This window comes from Phalangium opilio, unplaced genomic scaffold, assembly GCF_054372755.1.
Source record: "Phalangium opilio isolate 3A_F unplaced genomic scaffold, DU_Popi_V2 ptg000017l_1, whole genome shotgun sequence".
Classification (NCBI taxonomy): domain Eukaryota; kingdom Metazoa; phylum Arthropoda; class Arachnida; order Opiliones; family Phalangiidae; genus Phalangium; species Phalangium opilio.
In genome coordinates, this window is record NW_028324151.1 from 13,172,403 (window position 1) to 13,191,405 (window position 19,003).

The 19,003-nt window shown below is 47.0% G+C and overlaps 1 non-coding gene across 1 annotated transcript; it reads left to right on the plus strand.

The window, feature by feature from the left end:
* The first annotated feature begins 263 nt into the window (after window positions 1–263).
* On the plus strand, window positions 264–336 carry TRNAD-GUC (transfer RNA aspartic acid (anticodon GUC)). Its single transcript has one exon. It is a non-coding gene; the product is annotated as a tRNA-Asp (tRNA).
* The last annotated feature ends 18,667 nt before the right edge of the window (window positions 337–19,003 follow it).

Consider the following 19,003-nt stretch of genomic DNA (forward strand, 5'->3'; position numbering starts at 1 on the left):
GCTGTTAACCAAAAGGTTCGTGGTTCGAGCCCACAAGGGAGCGGTGTTAAGGGATCTTAAATGTAACGTAAAAAGTCAGAGTTTTTCCACAATACCTGACGAACATTTAGTTTTTGGGCTTCCGTGGCGCAATGGTTAGCGCGTTCGGTTGTTAACCGAAAGGTTGGTGGTTCGAGCGCACCCGGGAGCGGTGTTGTGTAGTCTCAAATGTAACGTAAAAAGAAAAGTTTTTCCACAATACCTGACGAACATTTAATTTTTGGGCTTCCGTGGCGCAATGGTTAGCGCGTTCAGCTGTCAACCGAAAGGTTGGTGGTTCGAGCCCACCCGGGAGAGGTGTTGTGGGGTCTCAGATGTAGCGTGAAAAGTCATAACTTTTCCACAATACCTGACAACCATTTAATTTCTGAGCTTCCGTGGCTCAATGGTTAGCGCGTTCGGCTGTTAACCAACAGGTTGGTTGTTCAAGCCCACCCGGGAGCGGTGTTAAGGGATCTCAAATGTAACGTTAAAAGTCAGAGTTTTTCCACAATACCTGACGAACATTTAATTTTTGGGCTTCCGTGACGCAATGGTTAGCGCGTTCAGCTGTTAACCGAAAGGTTGGTGGTTCGAGCCCACCCGGGAGAGGTGTTGTGGGGTCTCAGATGTAGCGTAAAAAGTCAAAACTTTTCCACAATACGTGACAACCATTAAATTTCTAAGCTTCCGTGGCTAAATGTTTAGCGCGTTCGGCTGTTAACCAATAGGTTGGTGGTTCGAGACCACCCGGGAGCGGTGTTAAGGGATCTCAAATGTAACGTAAAAAGTCAGAGTTTTTTTCACAATACCTGACGAACATTTTATTTTTGGGCTTCCTTGGCGCAATGGTTAGCGCGTTCAGCTGTTAACCGAAAGGTTGGTGGTTCGAGCCCACCCGGGAGAGGTGTTGTGGGGTCTCAGATGTAGCGTGAAAAGTCATAACTTTTCCACAATACCTGACAACCATTTAATTTCTGAGCTTCCGTGGCTCAATGGTTAGCGCGTTCGGCTGTTAACCAACAGGTTGGTTGTTCAAGCCCACCCGGGAGCGGTGTTAAGGGATCTCAAATGTAACGTTAAAAGTCAGAGTTTTTCCACAATACCTGACGAACATTTAATTTTTGGGCTTCCGTGACGCAATGGTTAGCGCGTTCAGCTGTTAACCGAAAGGTTGGTGGTTCGAGCCCACCCAGGAGAGGTGTTGTGGGGTCTCCGATGTAGCGTAAAAAGTCAAAACTTTTCCACAATACGTGACAACCATTAAATTTCTAAGCTTCCGTGGCTAAATGTTTAGCGCGTTCGGCTGTTAACCAATAGGTTGGTGGTTCGAGACCACCCGGGAGCGGTGTTAAGGGATCTCAAATGTAACGTAAAAAGTCAGAGTTTTTTTCACAATACCTGACGAACATTTTATTTTTGGGCTTCCTTGGCGCAATGGTTAGCGCGTTCGGCTGTTAACCGAAAGGTTGGTGGTTCGAGCCCACCCGGGAAGGTGTTGTGGGGTCTCAGATGTAGCGTGAAAAGTCATAACTTTTTCACAATACCTGACAACCATTTAATTTCTAAGCTTCCGTGGCTCAATGGTTAGCGCGTTCGGCTGTTAACCAATAGGTTGGTGGTTCGAGCCCACCCGGGAGCGGTGTTATGGGGTCTCCAATGTAACGTGAAAAGTCAGAGGTTTTCCACAATACCTGACGAACATTTAATTTTTGGGCTTCCGTGGCGCAATGGTTAGCGCGTTCAGCTGTTAACCGAAAGGTTGGTGGTACGAGCCCACCCGGGAGAGGTGTTGTGGGGTCTCAGATAAAGCTTGAAAAGTCATAACTTTTCCAAAATACGTGACAACCATTTAATTTCTGAGCATACGTGGCTCAATGGTTAGCGCTTTCGGCTGTTAACCAATAGGTTCGTGGTTCGAGCCCACAAGGGAGCGGTGTTAAGGGATCTTAAATGTAACGTAAAAAGTCAGAGTTTTTCCACAATACCTGACGAACATTTAGTTTTTGGGCTTCCGTGGCGCAATGGTTAGCGCGTTCGGTTGTTAACCGAAAGGTTGGTGGTTCGAGCGCACCCGGGAGCGGTGTTGTGTAGTCTCAAATGTAACGTAAAAAGAAAAGTTTTTCCACAATACCTGACGAACATTTAATTTTTGGGCTTCCGTGGCGCAATGGTTAGCGCGTTCAGCTGTTAACCGAAAGGTTGGTGGTTCGAGCCCACCCGGGAGAGGTGTTGTGGGGTCTCAGATGTAGCGTGAAAAGTCATAACTTTTCCACAATACCTGACAACCATTTAATTTCTGAGCTTCCGTGGCTCAATGGTTAGCGCGTTCGGCTGTTAACCAACAGGTTGGTTGTTCAAGCCCACCCGGGAGCGGTGTTAAGGGATCTCAAATGTAACGTAAAAAGTCAGAGTTTTTCCACAATACCTGACGAACATTTAATTTTTGGGCTTCCGTGACGCAATGGTTAGCGCGTTCAGCTGTTAACCGAAAGGTTGGTGGTTCGAGCCCACCCGGGAGAGGTGTTGTGGGGTCTCAGATGTAGCGTAAAAAGTCAAAACTTTTCCACAATACGTGACAACCATTAAATTTCTAAGCTTCCGTGGCTAAATGTTTAGCGCGTTCGGCTGTTAACCAATAGGTTGGTGGTTCGAGCCCATCCGGGAGCGGTGTTAAGGGATCTCAAATGTAACGTAAAAAGTCAGAGTTTTTTTCACAATACCTGACGAACATTTTATTTTTGGGCTTCCTTGGCGCAATGGTTAGCGCGTTCGGCTGTTAACCGAAAGGTTGGTGGTTCGAGCCCACCCGGGAAGGTGTTGTGGGGTCTCAGATGTAGCGTGAAAAGTCATAACTTTTTCACAATACCTGACAACCATTTAATTTCTAAGCTTCCGTGGCTCAATGGTTAGCGCGTTCGGCTGTTAACCAATAGGTTGGTGGTTCGAGCCCACCCGGGAGCGGTGTTATGGGGTCTCCAATGTAACGTGAAAAGTCAGAGGTTTTCCACAATACCTGACGAACATTTAATTTTTGGGCTTCCGTGGCGCAATGGTTAGCGCGTTCAGCTGTTAACCGAAAGGTTGGTGGTACGAGCCCACCCGGGAGAGGTGTTGTGGGGTCTCAGATAAAGCTTGAAAAGTCATAACTTTTCCACAATACGTGACAACCATTTAATTTCTGAGCATACGTGGCTCAATGGTTAGCGCTTTCGGCTGTTAACCAATAGGTTCGTGGTTCGAGCCCACAAGGGAGCGGTGTTAAGGGATCTTAAATGTAACGTAAAAAGTCAGAGTTTTTCCACAATACCTGACGAACATTTAGTTTTTGGGCTTCCGTGGCGCAATGGTAAGCGCGTTCGGTTGTTAACCGAAAGGTTGGTGGTTCGAGCGCACCCGGGAGCGGTGTTGTGTAGTCTCAAATGTAACGTAAAAAGAAAAGTTTTTCCACAATACCTGACGAACATTTAATTTTTGGGCTTCCGTGGCGCAATGGTTAGCGCGTTCAGCTGTTAACCGAAAGGTTGGTGGTTCGAGCCCACCCGGGAGAGGTGTTGTGGGGTCTCAGATGTAGCGTGAAAAGTCATAACTTTTCCACAATACCTGACAACCATTTAATTTCTGAGCTTCCGTGGCTCAATGGTTAGCGCGTTCGGCTGTTAACCAACAGGTTGGTTGTTCAAGCCCACCCGGGAGCGGTGTTAAGGGATCTCAAATGTAACGTAAAAAGTCAGAGTTTTTCCACAATACCTGACGAACATTTAATTTTTGGGCTTCCGTGACGCAATGGTTAGCGCGTTCAGCTGTTAACCGAAAGGTTGGTGGTTCGAGCCCACCTGGGAGAGGTGTTGTGGGGTCTCAGATGTAGCGTAAAAAGTCAAAACTTTTCCACAATACGTGACAACCATTAAATTTCTAAGCTTCCGTGGCTAAATGTTTAGCGCGTTCGGCTGTTAACCAATAGGTTGGTGGTTCGAGCCCACCCGGGAGCGGTGTTAAGGGATCTCAAATGTAACGTAAAAAGTCAGAGTTTTTTTCACAATACCTGACGAACATTTTATTTTTGGGCTTCCTTGGCGCAATGGTTAGCGCGTTCGGCTGTTAACCGAAAGGTTGGTGGTTCGAGCCCACCCGGGAGAGGTGTTGTGGGGTCTCAGATGTAGCGTGAAAAGTCATAACTTTTTCACAATACCTGACAACCATTTAATTTCTAAGCTTCCGTGGCGCAATGGTTAGCGCGTTCGGCTGTTAACCGAAAGGTTGGTGGTTCGAGCCCACCCGGGAGAGGTGTTGTGGGGTCTCAGATAAAGCTTAAAAAGTCATAACTTTTCCACAATACGTGACAACCATTTAATTTCTGAGCATCCGTGGCTCAATGGTTAGCGCTTTCGGCTGTTAACCAATAGGTTCGTGGTTCGAGCCCACCCGGGAGCGGTGTTAAGGGATCTTAAATGTAACGTAAAAAGTCAGAGTTTTTCCACAATACCTGACGAACATTTATTTTTTGGGCTTCCGTGGCGCAATGGTTAGCGCGTTCGGTTGTTAACCGAAAGGTTGGTGGTTCGAGCGCACCCGGGAGCGGTGTTGTGTAGTCTCTAATGTAACGTAAAAAGAAAATTTTTTCCACAATACCTGACGAACATTTAATTTTTGGGCTTCCGTGGCGCAATGGTTAGCGCGTTCAGCTGTTAACCGAAAGGTTGGTGGTTCGAGCCCACCCGGGAGAGGTGTTGTGGGGTCTCAGATGTAGCGTGAAAAGTCATAACTTTTCCACAATACCTGACAACCATTTAATTTCTGAGCTTCCGTGGCTCAATGGTTAGCGCGTTCGGCTGTTAACCAACAGGTTGGTTGTTCAAGCCCACCCGGGAGCGGTGTTAAGGGATCTCAAATGTAACGTAAAAAGTCAGAGTTTTTCCACAATACCTGACGAACATTTAATTTTTGGGCTTCCGTGACGCAATGGTTAGCGCGTTCAGCTGTTAACCGAAAGGTTGGTGGTTCGAGCCCACCTGGGAGAGGTGTTGTGGGGTCTCAGATGTAGCGTAAAAAGTCAAAACTTTTCCACAATACGTGACAACCATTAAATTTCTAAGCTTCCGTGGCTAAATGTTTAGCGCGTTCGGCTGTTAACCAATAGGTTGGTGGTTCGAGCCCACCCGGGAGCGGTGTTAAGGGATCTCAAATGTAACGTAAAAAGTCAGAGTTTTTTTCACAATACCTGACGAACATTTTATTTTTGGGCTTCCTTGGCGCAATGGTTAGCGCGTTCGGCTGTTAACCGAAAGGTTGGTGGTTCGAGCCCACCCGGGAGAGGTGTTGTGGGGTCTCAGATGTAGCGTGAAAAGTCATAACTTTTTCACAATACCTGACAACCATTTAATTTCTAAGCTTCCGTGGCGCAATGGTTAGCGCGTTCGGCTGTTAACCGAAAGGTTGGTGGTTCGAGCCCACCCGGGAGAGGTGTTGTGGGGTCTCAGATAAAGCTTAAAAAGTCATAACTTTTCCACAATACGTGACAACCATTTAATTTCTGAGCATCCGTGGCTCAATGGTTAGCGCTTTCGGCTGTTAACCAATAGGTTCGTGGTTCGAGCCCACCCGGGAGCGGTGTTAAGGGATCTTAAATGTAACGTAAAAAGTCAGAGTTTTTCCACAATACCTGACGAACATTTATTTTTTGGGCTTCCGTGGCGCAATGGTTAGCGCGTTCGGTTGTTAACCGAAAGGTTGGTGGTTCGAGCGCACCCGGGAGCGGTGTTGTGTAGTCTCTAATGTAACGTAAAAAGAAAATTTTTTCCACAATACCTGACGAACATTTAATTTTTGGGCTTCCGTGGCGCAATGGTTAGCGCGTTCAGCTGTTAACCGAAAGGTTGGTGGTTCGAGCCCACCCGGGAGAGGTGTTGTGGGGTCTCAGATGTAGCGTGAAAAGTCATAACTTTTCCACAATACCTGACAACCATTTAATTTCTGAGCTTCCGTGGCTCAATGGTTAGCGCGTTCGGCTGTTAACCAACAGGTTGGTTGTTCAAGCCCACCCGGGAGCGGTGTTAAGGGATCTCAAATGTAACGTAAAAAGTCAGAGTTTTTCCACAATACCTGACGAACATTTAATTTTTGGGCTTCCGTGACGCAATGGTTAGCGCGTTCAGCTGTTAACCGAAAGGTTGGTGGTTCGAGCCCACCCGGGAGAGGTGTTGTGGGGTCTCAGATGTAGCGTAAAAAGTCAAAACTTTTCCACAATACGTGACAACCATTAAATTTCTAAGCTTCCGTGGCTAAATGTTTAGCGCGTTCGGCTGTTAACCAATAGGTTGGTGGTTCGAGCCCATCCGGGAGCGGTGTTAAGGGATCTCAAATGTAACGTAAAAAGTCAGAGTTTTTTTCACAATACCTGACGAACATTTTATTTTTGGGCTTCCTTGGCGCAATGGTTAGCGCGTTCGGCTGTTAACCGAAAGGTTGGTGGTTCGAGCCCACCCGGGAAGGTGTTGTGGGGTCTCAGATGTAGCGTGAAAAGTCATAACTTTTTCACAATACCTGACAACCATTTAATTTCTAAGCTTCCGTGGCTCAATGGTTAGCGCGTTCGGCTGTTAACCAATAGGTTGGTGGTTCGAGCCCACCCGGGAGCGGTGTTATGGGGTCTCCAATGTAACGTGAAAAGTCAGAGGTTTTCCACAATACCTGACGAACATTTAATTTTTGGGCTTCCGTGGCGCAATGGTTAGCGCGTTCAGCTGTTAACCGAAAGGTTGGTGGTACGAGCCCACCCGGGAGAGGTGTTGTGGGGTCTCAGATAAAGCTTGAAAAGTCATAACTTTTCCACAATACGTGACAACCATTTAATTTCTGAGCATACGTGGCTCAATGGTTAGCGCTTTCGGCTGTTAACCAATAGGTTCGTGGTTCGAGCCCACAAGGGAGCGGTGTTAAGGGATCTTAAATGTAACGTAAAAAGTCAGAGTTTTTCCACAATACCTGACGAACATTTAGTTTTTGGGCTTCCGTGGCGCAATGGTAAGCGCGTTCGGTTGTTAACCGAAAGGTTGGTGGTTCGAGCGCACCCGGGAGCGGTGTTGTGTAGTCTCAAATGTAACGTAAAAAGAAAAGTTTTTCCACAATACCTGACGAACATTTAATTTTTGGGCTTCCGTGGCGCAATGGTTAGCGCGTTCAGCTGTTAACCGAAAGGTTGGTGGTTCGAGCCCACCCGGGAGAGGTGTTGTGGGGTCTCAGATGTAGCGTGAAAAGTCATAACTTTTCCACAATACCTGACAACCATTTAATTTCTGAGCTTCCGTGGCTCAATGGTTAGCGCGTTCGGCTGTTAACCAACAGGTTGGTTGTTCAAGCCCACCCGGGAGCGGTGTTAAGGGATCTCAAATGTAACGTAAAAAGTCAGAGTTTTTCCACAATACCTGACGAACATTTAATTTTTGGGCTTCCGTGACGCAATGGTTAGCGCGTTCAGCTGTTAACCGAAAGGTTGGTGGTTCGAGCCCACCTGGGAGAGGTGTTGTGGGGTCTCAGATGTAGCGTAAAAAGTCAAAACTTTTCCACAATACGTGACAACCATTAAATTTCTAAGCTTCCGTGGCTAAATGTTTAGCGCGTTCGGCTGTTAACCAATAGGTTGGTGGTTCGAGCCCACCCGGGAGCGGTGTTAAGGGATCTCAAATGTAACGTAAAAAGTCAGAGTTTTTTTCACAATACCTGACGAACATTTTATTTTTGGGCTTCCTTGGCGCAATGGTTAGCGCGTTCGGCTGTTAACCGAAAGGTTGGTGGTTCGAGCCCACCCGGGAGAGGTGTTGTGGGGTCTCAGATGTAGCGTGAAAAGTCATAACTTTTTCACAATACCTGACAACCATTTAATTTCTAAGCTTCCGTGGCGCAATGGTTAGCGCGTTCGGCTGTTAACCGAAAGGTTGGTGGTTCGAGCCCACCCGGGAGAGGTGTTGTGGGGTCTCAGATAAAGCTTAAAAAGTCATAACTTTTCCACAATACGTGACAACCATTTAATTTCTGAGCATCCGTGGCTCAATGGTTAGCGCTTTCGGCTGTTAACCAATAGGTTCGTGGTTCGAGCCCACCCGGGAGCGGTGTTAAGGGATCTTAAATGTAACGTAAAAAGTCAGAGTTTTTCCACAATACCTGACGAACATTTATTTTTTGGGCTTCCGTGGCGCAATGGTTAGCGCGTTCGGTTGTTAACCGAAAGGTTGGTGGTTCGAGCGCACCCGGGAGCGGTGTTGTGTAGTCTCTAATGTAACGTAAAAAGAAAATTTTTTCCACAATACCTGACGAACATTTAATTTTTGGGCTTCCGTGGCGCAATGGTTAGCGCGTTCAGCTGTTAACCGAAAGGTTGGTGGTTCGAGCCCACCCGGGAGAGGTGTTGTGGGGTCTCAGATGTAGCGTGAAAAGTCATAACTTTTCCACAATACCTGACAACCATTTAATTTCTGAGCTTCCGTGGCTCAATGGTTAGCGCGTTCGGCTGTTAACCAACAGGTTGGTTGTTCAAGCCCACCCGGGAGCGGTGTTAAGGGATCTCAAATGTAACGTAAAAAGTCAGAGTTTTTCCACAATACCTGACGAACATTTAATTTTTGGGCTTCCGTGACGCAATGGTTAGCGCGTTCAGCTGTTAACCGAAAGGTTGGTGGTTCGAGCCCACCTGGGAGAGGTGTTGTGGGGTCTCAGATGTAGCGTAAAAAGTCAAAACTTTTCCACAATACGTGACAACCATTAAATTTCTAAGCTTCCGTGGCTAAATGTTTAGCGCGTTCGGCTGTTAACCAATAGGTTGGTGGTTCGAGCCCACCCGGGAGCGGTGTTAAGGGATCTCAAATGTAACGTAAAAAGTCAGAGTTTTTTTCACAATACCTGACGAACATTTTATTTTTGGGCTTCCTTGGCGCAATGGTTAGCGCGTTCGGCTGTTAACCGAAAGGTTGGTGGTTCGAGCCCACCCGGGAGAGGTGTTGTGGGGTCTCAGATGTAGCGTGAAAAGTCATAACTTTTTCACAATACCTGACAACCATTTAATTTCTAAGCTTCCGTGGCGCAATGGTTAGCGCGTTCGGCTGTTAACCGAAAGGTTGGTGGTTCGAGCCCACCCGGGAGAGGTGTTGTGGGGTCTCAGATAAAGCTTAAAAAGTCATAACTTTTCCACAATACGTGACAACCATTTAATTTCTGAGCATCCGTGGCTCAATGGTTAGCGCTTTCGGCTGTTAACCAATAGGTTCGTGGTTCGAGCCCACCCGGGAGCGGTGTTAAGGGATCTTAAATGTAACGTAAAAAGTCAGAGTTTTTCCACAATACCTGACGAACATTTATTTTTTGGGCTTCCGTGGCGCAATGGTTAGCGCGTTCGGTTGTTAACCGAAAGGTTGGTGGTTCGAGCGCACCCGGGAGCGGTGTTGTGTAGTCTCTAATGTAACGTAAAAAGAAAATTTTTTCCACAATACCTGACGAACATTTAATTTTTGGGCTTCCGTGGCGCAATGGTTAGCGCGTTCAGCTGTTAACCGAAAGGTTGGTGGTTCGAGCCCACCCGGGAGAGGTGTTGTGGGGTCTCAGATGTAGCGTGAAAAGTCATAACTTTTCCACAATACCTGACAACCATTTAATTTCTGAGCTTCCGTGGCTCAATGGTTAGCGCGTTCGGCTGTTAACCAACAGGTTGGTTGTTCAAGCCCACCCGGGAGCGGTGTTAAGGGATCTCAAATGTAACGTAAAAAGTCAGAGTTTTTCCACAATACCTGACGAACATTTAATTTTTGGGCTTCCGTGACGCAATGGTTAGCGCGTTCAGCTGTTAACCGAAAGGTTGGTGGTTCGAGCCCACCTGGGAGAGGTGTTGTGGGGTCTCAGATGTAGCGTAAAAAGTCAAAACTTTTCCACAATACGTGACAACCATTAAATTTCTAAGCTTCCGTGGCTAAATGTTTAGCGCGTTCGGCTGTTAACCAATAGGTTGGTGGTTCGAGCCCACCCGGGAGCGGTGTTAAGGGATCTCAAATGTAACGTAAAAAGTCAGAGTTTTTTTCACAATACCTGACGAACATTTTATTTTTGGGCTTCCTTGGCGCAATGGTTAGCGCGTTCGGCTGTTAACCGAAAGGTTGGTGGTTCGAGCCCACCCGGGAGAGGTGTTGTGGGGTCTCAGATGTAGCGTGAAAAGTCATAACTTTTTCACAATACCTGACAACCATTTAACTTCCAAGCTTCCGTGGCGCAATGGTTAGCGCGTTCGGCTGTTAACCGAAAGGTTGGTGGTTCGAGCCCACCCGGGAGAGGTGTTGTGGGGTCTCAGATAAAGCTTAAAAAGTCATAACTTTTCCACAATACGTGACAACCATTTAATTTCTGAGCATCCGTGGCTCAATGGTTAGCGCTTTCGGCTGTTAACCAATAGGTTCGTGGTTCGAGCCCACCCTGGAGCGGTGTTAAGGGATCTTAAATGTAACGTAAAAAGTCAGAGTTTTTCCACAATACCTGACGAACATTTAGTTTTTGGGCTTCCGTGGCGCAATGGTTAGCGCGTTCGGTTGTTAACCGAAAGGTTGGTGGTTCGAGCGCACCCGGGAGCGGTGTTGTGTAGTCTCTAATGTAACGTAAAAAGAAAATTTTTTCCACAATACCTGACGAACATTTAATTTTTGGGCTTCCGTGGCGCAATGGTTAGCGCGTTCAGCTGTTAACCGAAAGGTTGGTGGTTCGAGCCCACCCGGGAGAGGTGTTGTGGGGTCTCAGATGTAGCGTGAAAAGTCATAACTTTTCCACAATACCTGACAACCATTTAATTTCTGAGCTTCCGTGGCTCAATGGTTAGCGCGTTCGGCTGTTAACCAACAGGTTGGTTGTTCAAGCCCACCCGGGAGCGGTGTTAAGGGATCTCAAATGTAACGTAAAAAGTCAGAGTTTTTCCAAAATACCTGACGAACATTTAATTTTTGGGCTTCCGTGACGCAATGGTTAGCGCGTTCAGCTGTTAACCGAAAGGTTGGTGGTTCGAGCCCACCCGGGAGAGGTGTTGTGGGGTCTCAGATGTAGCGTAAAAAGTCAAAACTTTTCCACAATACGTGACAACCATTAAATTTCTAAGCTTCCGTGGCTAAATGTTTAGCGCGTTCGGCTGTTAACCAATAGGTTGGTGGTTCGAGCCCACCCGGGAGCGGTGTTAAGGGATCTCAAATGTAACGTAAAAAGTCAGAGTTTTTTTCACAATACCAGACGAACATTTTATTTTTGGGCTTCCTTGGCGCAATGGTTAGCGCGTTCGGCTGTTAACCGAAAGTTTGGTGGTTCGAGCCCACCCGGGAGAGGTGTTGTGGGGTCTCAGATGTAGCGTGAAAAGTCATAACTTTTTCACAATACCTGACAACCATTTAATTTTTGGGCTTCCGTGGCGCAATGGTTAGCGCGTTCAGCTGTTAACCGAAAGGTTGGTGGTACGAGCCCACCCCGGAGTGGTGTTGTGGGGTCTCAGATAAAGCTTGAAAAGTCATAACTTTTCCACAATACGTGACAACCATTTAATTTCTGAGCATCCGTGGCTCAATGGTTAGCGCTTTCGGCTGTTAACCAATAGGTTCGTGGTTCGAGACCACCCGGGAGCGGTGTTAAGGGATCTTAAATGTAACGTAAAAAGTCAGAGTTTTTCCACAATACCTGACGAACATTTAGTTTTTGGGCTTCCGTGGCGCAATGGTTAGCGCGTTCGGTTGTTAACCGAAAGGTTGGTGGTTCGAGCGCACCCGGGAGCGGTGTTGTGTAGTCTCAAATGTAACGTAAAAAGAAAAGTTTTTCCACAATACCTGACGAACATTTAATTTTTGGGCTTCCGTGGCGCAATGGTTAGCGCGTTCAGCTGTTAACCGAAAGGTTGGTGGTTCGGGCCCACCCGGGAGAGGTGTTGTGGGGTCTCAGATGTAGCGTGAAAAGTCATAACTTTTCCACAATACCTGACAACCATTTAATTTCTGAGCTTCCGTGGCTCAATGGTTAGCGCGTTCGGCTGTTAACCAACAGGTTGGTTGTTCAAGCCCACCCGGGAGCGGTGTTAAGGGATCTCAAATGTAACGTAAAAAGTCAGAGTTTTTCCACAATACCTGACGAACATTTAATTTTTGGGCTTCCGTGACGCAATGGTTAGCGCGTTCAGCTGTTCACCGAAAGGTTGGTGGTTCGAGCCCACCCGGGAGAGGTGTTGTGGGGTCTCAGATGTAGCGTAAAAAGTCAAAACTTTTCCACAATACGTGACAACCATAAAATTTGTAAGCTTCCGTGGCTAAATGTTAAGCGCGTTCGGCTGTTAACCAATAGGTTGGTGGTTCGAGCCCACCCGGGAGCGGTGTTAAGGGATCTCAAATGTAACGTAAAAAGTCAGAGTTTTTTTCACAATACCAGACGAACATTTTATTTTTGGGCTTCCTTGGCGCAATGGTTAGCGCGTTCGGCTGTTAACCGAAAGTTTGGTGGTTCGAGCCCACCCGGGAGAGGTGTTGTGGGGTCTCAGATGTAGCGTGAAAAGTCATAACTTTTTCACAATACCTGACAACCATTTAATTTTTGGGCTTCCGTGGCGCAATGGTTAGCGCGTTCAGCTGTTAACCGAAAGGTTGGTGGTACGAGCCCACCCCGGAGTGGTGTTGTGGGGTCTCAGATAAAGCTTGAAAAGTCATAACTTTTCCACAATACGTGACAACCATTTAATTTCTGAGCATCCGTGGCTCAATGGTTAGCGCTTTCGGCTGTTAACCAATAGGTTCGTGGTTCGAGACCACCCGGGAGCGGTGTTAAGGGATCTTAAATGTAACGTAAAAAGTCAGAGTTTTTCCACAATACCTGACGAACATTTAGTTTTTGGGCTTCCGTGGCGCAATGGTTAGCGCGTTCGGTTGTTAACCGAAAGGTTGGTGGTTCGAGCGCACCCGGGAGCGGTGTTGTGTAGTCTCAAATGTAACGTAAAAAGAAAAGTTTTTCCACAATACCTGACGAACATTTAATTTTTGGGCTTCCGTGGCGCAATGGTTAGCGCGTTCAGCTGTTAACCGAAAGGTTGGTGGTTCGGGCCCACCCGGGAGAGGTGTTGTGGGGTCTCAGATGTAGCGTGAAAAGTCATAACTTTTCCACAATACCTGACAACCATTTAATTTCTGAGCTTCCGTGGCTCAATGGTTAGCGCGTTCGGCTGTTAACCAACAGGTTGGTTGTTCAAGCCCACCCGGGAGCGGTGTTAAGGGATCTCAAATGTAACGTAAAAAGTCAGAGTTTTTCCACAATACCTGACGAACATTTAATTTTTGGGCTTCCGTGACGCAATGGTTAGCGCGTTCAGCTGTTCACCGAAAGGTTGGTGGTTCGAGCCCACCCGGGAGAGGTGTTGTGGGGTCTCAGATGTAGCGTAAAAAGTCAAAACTTTTCCACAATACGTGACAACCATAAAATTTGTAAGCTTCCGTGGCTAAATGTTAAGCGCGTTCGGCTGTTAACCAATAGGTTGGTGGTTCGAGCCCACCCGGGAGCGGTGTTAAGGGATCTCAAATGTAACGTAAAAAGTCAGAGTTTTTTTCACAATACCTGACGAACATTTTATTTTTGGGCTTCCTTGGCGCAATGGTTAGCGCGTTCGGCTGTTAACCGAAAGGTTGGTGGTTCGAGCCCACCCGGGAGAGGTGTTGTGGGGTCTCAGATGTAGCGTGAAAAGTCATAACTTTTTCACAATACCTGACAACCATTTAATTTCTAAGCTTCCGTGGCTCAATGGTTAGCGCGTTCGGCTGTTAACCAATAGGTTGGTGGTTCGAGCCCACCCGGGAGCGGTGTTAAGGGATCTCAAATGTAACGTAAAAAGTCAGAGTTTTTTTCACAATACCTGACGAACATTTTATTTTTGGGCTTCCTTGGCGCAATGGTTAGCGCGTTCGGCTGTTAACCGAAAGGTTGGTGGTTCGAGCCCACCCGGGAGAGGTGTTGTGGGGTCTCCAATGTAACGTAAAAAGTCAGAGGTTTTCCAAAATACCTGACGAACATTTAATTTTTGGACTTCCGTGGCGCAATGGTTAGCGCGTTCAGCTGTTAACCGAAAGGTTGGTGGTACAAGCCCACCCGGGAGAGGTGTTGTGGGGTCTCAGATGTAGCTTGAAAAGTCATAACTTTTCCACAATACGTGACAACCATTTAATTTCTGAGCATCCGTGGCTCAATGGTTAGCGCTTTCGGCTGTTAACCAACAGGTTGGTTGTTCAAGCCCACCCGGGAGCGGTGTTAAGGGATCTCAAATGTAACGTAAAAAGTCAGAGTTTTTTTCACAATACCTGACGAACATTTTATTTTTGGGCTTCCTTGGCGCAATGGTTAGCGCGTTCGGCTGTTAACCGAAAGGTTGGTGGTTCGAACTTACACGGGAGCGGTGTTAAGGGATCTCAAGTGTAACGTAAAAAGTCAGAGTTTTTCCACAATATCTGACGAACATATAATTTTTGGGCTTCCGTGGCGCAATGGTAAGCGCGTTCGGCTGTTAACCAATAGGTTGGTGGTTCGAGCCCAGCCGGGAGAGGTGTAGTGGGGTCTCAAATGTAACGTAAAAAGAAAACTTTTTCCACAATACCTGACGAACATTTTATTTTTGGGCTTCCGTGGCGCAATGGTTAGCGCGTTCAGCTGTTAACCGAAAGGTTGGTGGTTCGAGCCCACCCGGGAGAGGTGTTGTGGGGTCTCAGATGTAGCGTGAAAAGTCATAACTTTTCCACAATACCTGACAACCATTTAATTTCTGAGCTTCCGTGGCTCAATGGTTAGCGCGTTCGGCAGTTAACCAATAGGTTGGTGGTTCGAGCCCACCCGGGAGCGGTGTTATGGGGTCTCCAATGTAACGTAAAAAGTCAGAGGTTTTCCACAATACCTGACGAACATTTAATTTTTGGGCTTCCGTGACGCAATGGTTAGCGCGTTCAGCTGTTAACCAACAGGTTGGTTGTTCAAGCCCACCCGGGAGCGGTGTTAAGGGATCTCAAATGTAACGTAAAAAGTCAGAGTTTTTCCACAATACCTGACGAACATATAATTTTTGGGCTTCCGTGGCGCAATGGTAAGCGCGTTCGGCTGTTAACCAATAGGTTGGTGGTTCGAGCCCAGCCGGGAGAGGTGTAGTGGGGTCTCAGATGTAGCGTGAAAAGTCATAACTTTTTCACAATACCTGACAACCATTTAATTTCTGAGCTCCCGTGGCTCAATGGTTAGCGCTTTCGGCTGTTAACCAATAGGTTGGTGGTTCGAGCCCACCCGGGAGCGGTGTTATGGGGTCTCCAATGTAACGTAAAAAGTCAGAGGTTTTCCAAAATATCTGACGAACATTTAATTTTTGGGCTTCCGTGGCGCAATGGTTAGCGCGTTCAGCTGTTAACCGAAAGGTTGGTGGTACGAGCCCACCCGGGAGAGGTGTTGTGGGGTCTCAGATGTAGCTTGAAAAGTCATAACTTTTCCACAATACGTGACAACCATTTAATTTCTGAGCATCCGTGGCTCAATGGTTAGCGCTTTCGGCTGTTAACCAATAGGTTCGTGATTCGAGCCCACCCGGGAGCGGTGTTAAGGGATCTTAAATGTAACGTAAAAAGTCAGAGTTTTTCCACAATACCTGACGAACATTTAGTTTTTGGGCTTCCGTGGCGCAATGGTTAGCGCGTTCGGTTGTTAACCGAAAGGTTGGTGGTTCGAGCGCACCCGGGAGCGGTGTTGTGTAGTCTCAAATGTAACGTAATTAGAAAAGTTTTTCCACAATACCTGACGAACATTTTATTTTTGGGTTTCCGTTGCGCAATGGTTAGCGCGTTCAGCTGTTAACCGAAAGGTTGGTGGTTCGAGCCCACCCGGGAGAGGTGTTGTGGGGTCTCAGATGTAGCGTGAAAAGTCATAACTTTTCCACAATACCTGACAACCATTTAATTTCTGAGCTTCCGTGGCTCAATGGTTAGCGCGTTCGGCAGTTAACCAATAGGTTGGTGGTTCGAGCCCACCCGGGAGCGGTGTTATGGGGTCTCCAATGTAACGTAAAAAGTCAGAGGTTTTCCACAATACCTGACGAACATTTAATTTTTGGGCTTCCGTGACGCAATGGTTAGCGCGTTCAGCTGTTAACCAACAGGTTGGTTGTTCAAGCCCACCCGGGAGCGGTGTTAAGGGATCTCAAATGTAACGTAAAAAGTCAGAGTTTTTCCACAATACCTGACGAACATTTAATTTTTGGGCTTCCGTGACGCAATGGTTAGCGCGTTCAGCTGTTAACCGAAAGGTTGGTGGTTCGAGCCCACCCGGGAGAGGTGTTGTGGGGTCTCAGATGTAGCGTAAAAAGTCAAAACTTTTCCACAATACGTGACAACCATTAAATTTCTAAGCTTCCGTGGCTAAATGTTTAGCGCGTTCGGCTGTTAACCAATAGGTTGGTGGTTCGAGCCCACCCGGGAGCGGTGTTAAGGGATCTCAAATGTAACGTAAAAAGTCAGAGTTTTTTTCACAATACCTGACAAACATTTTATTTTTGGGCTTCCTTGGCGCAATGGTTAGCGCGTTCGGCTGTTAACCGAAGAGTTGGTGGTTCGAGCCCACCCGGGAGAGGTGTTGTGGGGTCTCAGATGTAGCGTGAAAAGTCATAACTTTTTCACAATACCTGACAACCATTTAATTTCTAAGCTTCCGTGGCTCAATGGTTAGCGCGTTCGGCTGTTAACCAATAGGTTGGTGGTTCGAGCCCACCCGGGAGCGGTGTTATGGGGTCTCCAATGTAACGTAAAAAGTCAGAGGTTTTCCACAATACCTGACGAACATTTAATTTTTGGGCTTCCGTGGCGCCATGGTTAGCGCGTTCAGCTGTTAACCAACAGGTTGGTTGTTCAAGCCCACCCGGGAGCGGTGTTAAGGGATCTCAAATGTAACGTAAAAAGTCAGAGTTTTTCCACAATACCTGACGAACATTTAATTTTTGGGCTTCCGTGACGCAATGGTTAGCGCGTTCAGCTGTTAACCGAAAGGTTGGTGGTTCGAGCCCACCCGGGAGAGGTGTTGTGGGGTCTCAGATGTAGCGTAAAAAGTCAAAACTTTTCCACAATACGTGACAACCATTAAATTTCTAAGCTTCCGTGGCTAAATGGTTAGCGCGTTCGGCTGTTAACCATTAGGTTGGTTCTTCGAGCCCACTCGGGAGCGGTGTTAAGGGATCTCAAATGTAACGTAAAAAGTCAGAGTTTTTCCACAATGTCTGACGAACATTTAATTTTTGGGCTTCCGTGGCGCAATGGTTAGCGCGTTCGGCTGTTAACCGAAAGTTTGGTGGTTCGAGCTTACACGGGAGCGGTGTAAAGGGATCTCAAGTGTAACGTAAAAAGTCAGAGTTTTTCCACAATACCTGACGAACATATAATTTTTGGGCTTCCGTGGCGCAATGGTAAGCGCGTTCGGCTGTTAACCAATAGGTTGGTGGTTCGAGCCCAGCCGGGAGAGGTGTAGTGGGGTCTCAGATGTAGCGTGAAAAGTCATAACTTTTTCACAATACCTGACAACCATTTAATTTCTGAGCTCCCGTGGCTCAATGGTTATCGCGTTCGGCTGTTAACCGAAAGGTTGGTGGTTCGAGCCCACCCGGGAGAGGTGTTGTGGGGTCTCAGATGTAGCGTGAAAAGTCATAACTTTTCCACAATACCTGACAACCATTTAATTTCTGAGCTTCCATGGCTCAATGGTTAGCGCGTTCGGCTGTTAACCAATAGGTTTGTTGTTCGAGCCCACCCGGGAGCGGTGTTATGGGATCTCAAATGTAACGTAAAAAGTCAGAGTTTTTCCACAATACCTGACGAACATTTAATATTTGGGCTTCCGTGGCGCAATGGTTATCGCGTTCGGCTGTTAACCGAAAGGTTGGTGGTTCGAACCCACCCGGGAGAGGTGTTGTGGGGTCTCAGATGTAGCGTGAAAAGTCATAACTTTTCCACAATACCTGACAACCATTTAATTTCTGAGCTTCCATGGCTCAACGGTTAGCGCTTTCGGCTGTTAACCAATCGGTTGGTGGTTCGAACCCACCCGGGAGCGGTGTTATGGGATCTCAAATGTAACGTAAAAAGTCAGAGATTTTCCACAATACCTGACGAACATTCAATTTTTGGGCTTCCTTGGCGCAATGGTTATCGCGTTCGGCTGTTAACCAATAGGTTGCTGGTTCGAGCCCACCCGGGAGCGGTGTTGTGAAGTCTCAAATGTAACGTAAAAAGCCAAAGTTTTTCCACAATACCTGACGACCATTTAATTTTTGGGCTTCCGTGGCGCAATGGTAAGCGCGTTCGGCTGTTAACCAATAGGTTGGTGGTTCGAGCCTACCCGGGAGCGGTGTTATGGGATCTCAAATGTAACGTAAAAAGTCAGAGTTTTTCCACAATACCTGACGAACATTTAGTTTTTGGGCTTCCGTGGCGCAATGGTTATCGCGTTCGGCTGTTAACCGAAAGGTTTGTGGTTCGAGCCCACCCGGGAGAGGTGTTGTGGGGTCTCAGATGTAGCGTGAAAAGTCATAACTTTTCCACAATACCTGACGAACATTTAATTTTTGGGCTTCCGTGGCGCAATGGTTATCGCGTTCGGCTGTTAACCGAAAGGTTGGTGGTTCGAGCCCACCCGGGAGAGGTGTTGTGGGGTCTCAGATGTAGCGTGAAAAGTCATAACTTTTCCACAATACCTGACAACCATTTAATTTCTGAGCTTCCATGGCTCAATGGTTAGCGCGTTCGGCTGTTAACCAATAGGTTTGTTATTCGAGCCTAGGGTTCGAAAATTACGGTAATTTTGGAAAATGGTAAATTACGCCGTAATTTACCGCGTAAATTACCGCGTAAATTACCATTCACGGTAATTTACGAAATTCAAAAATTAAATTATGTTGATCGTTTATAAGCTAAATAATGAAAAATATCACTTG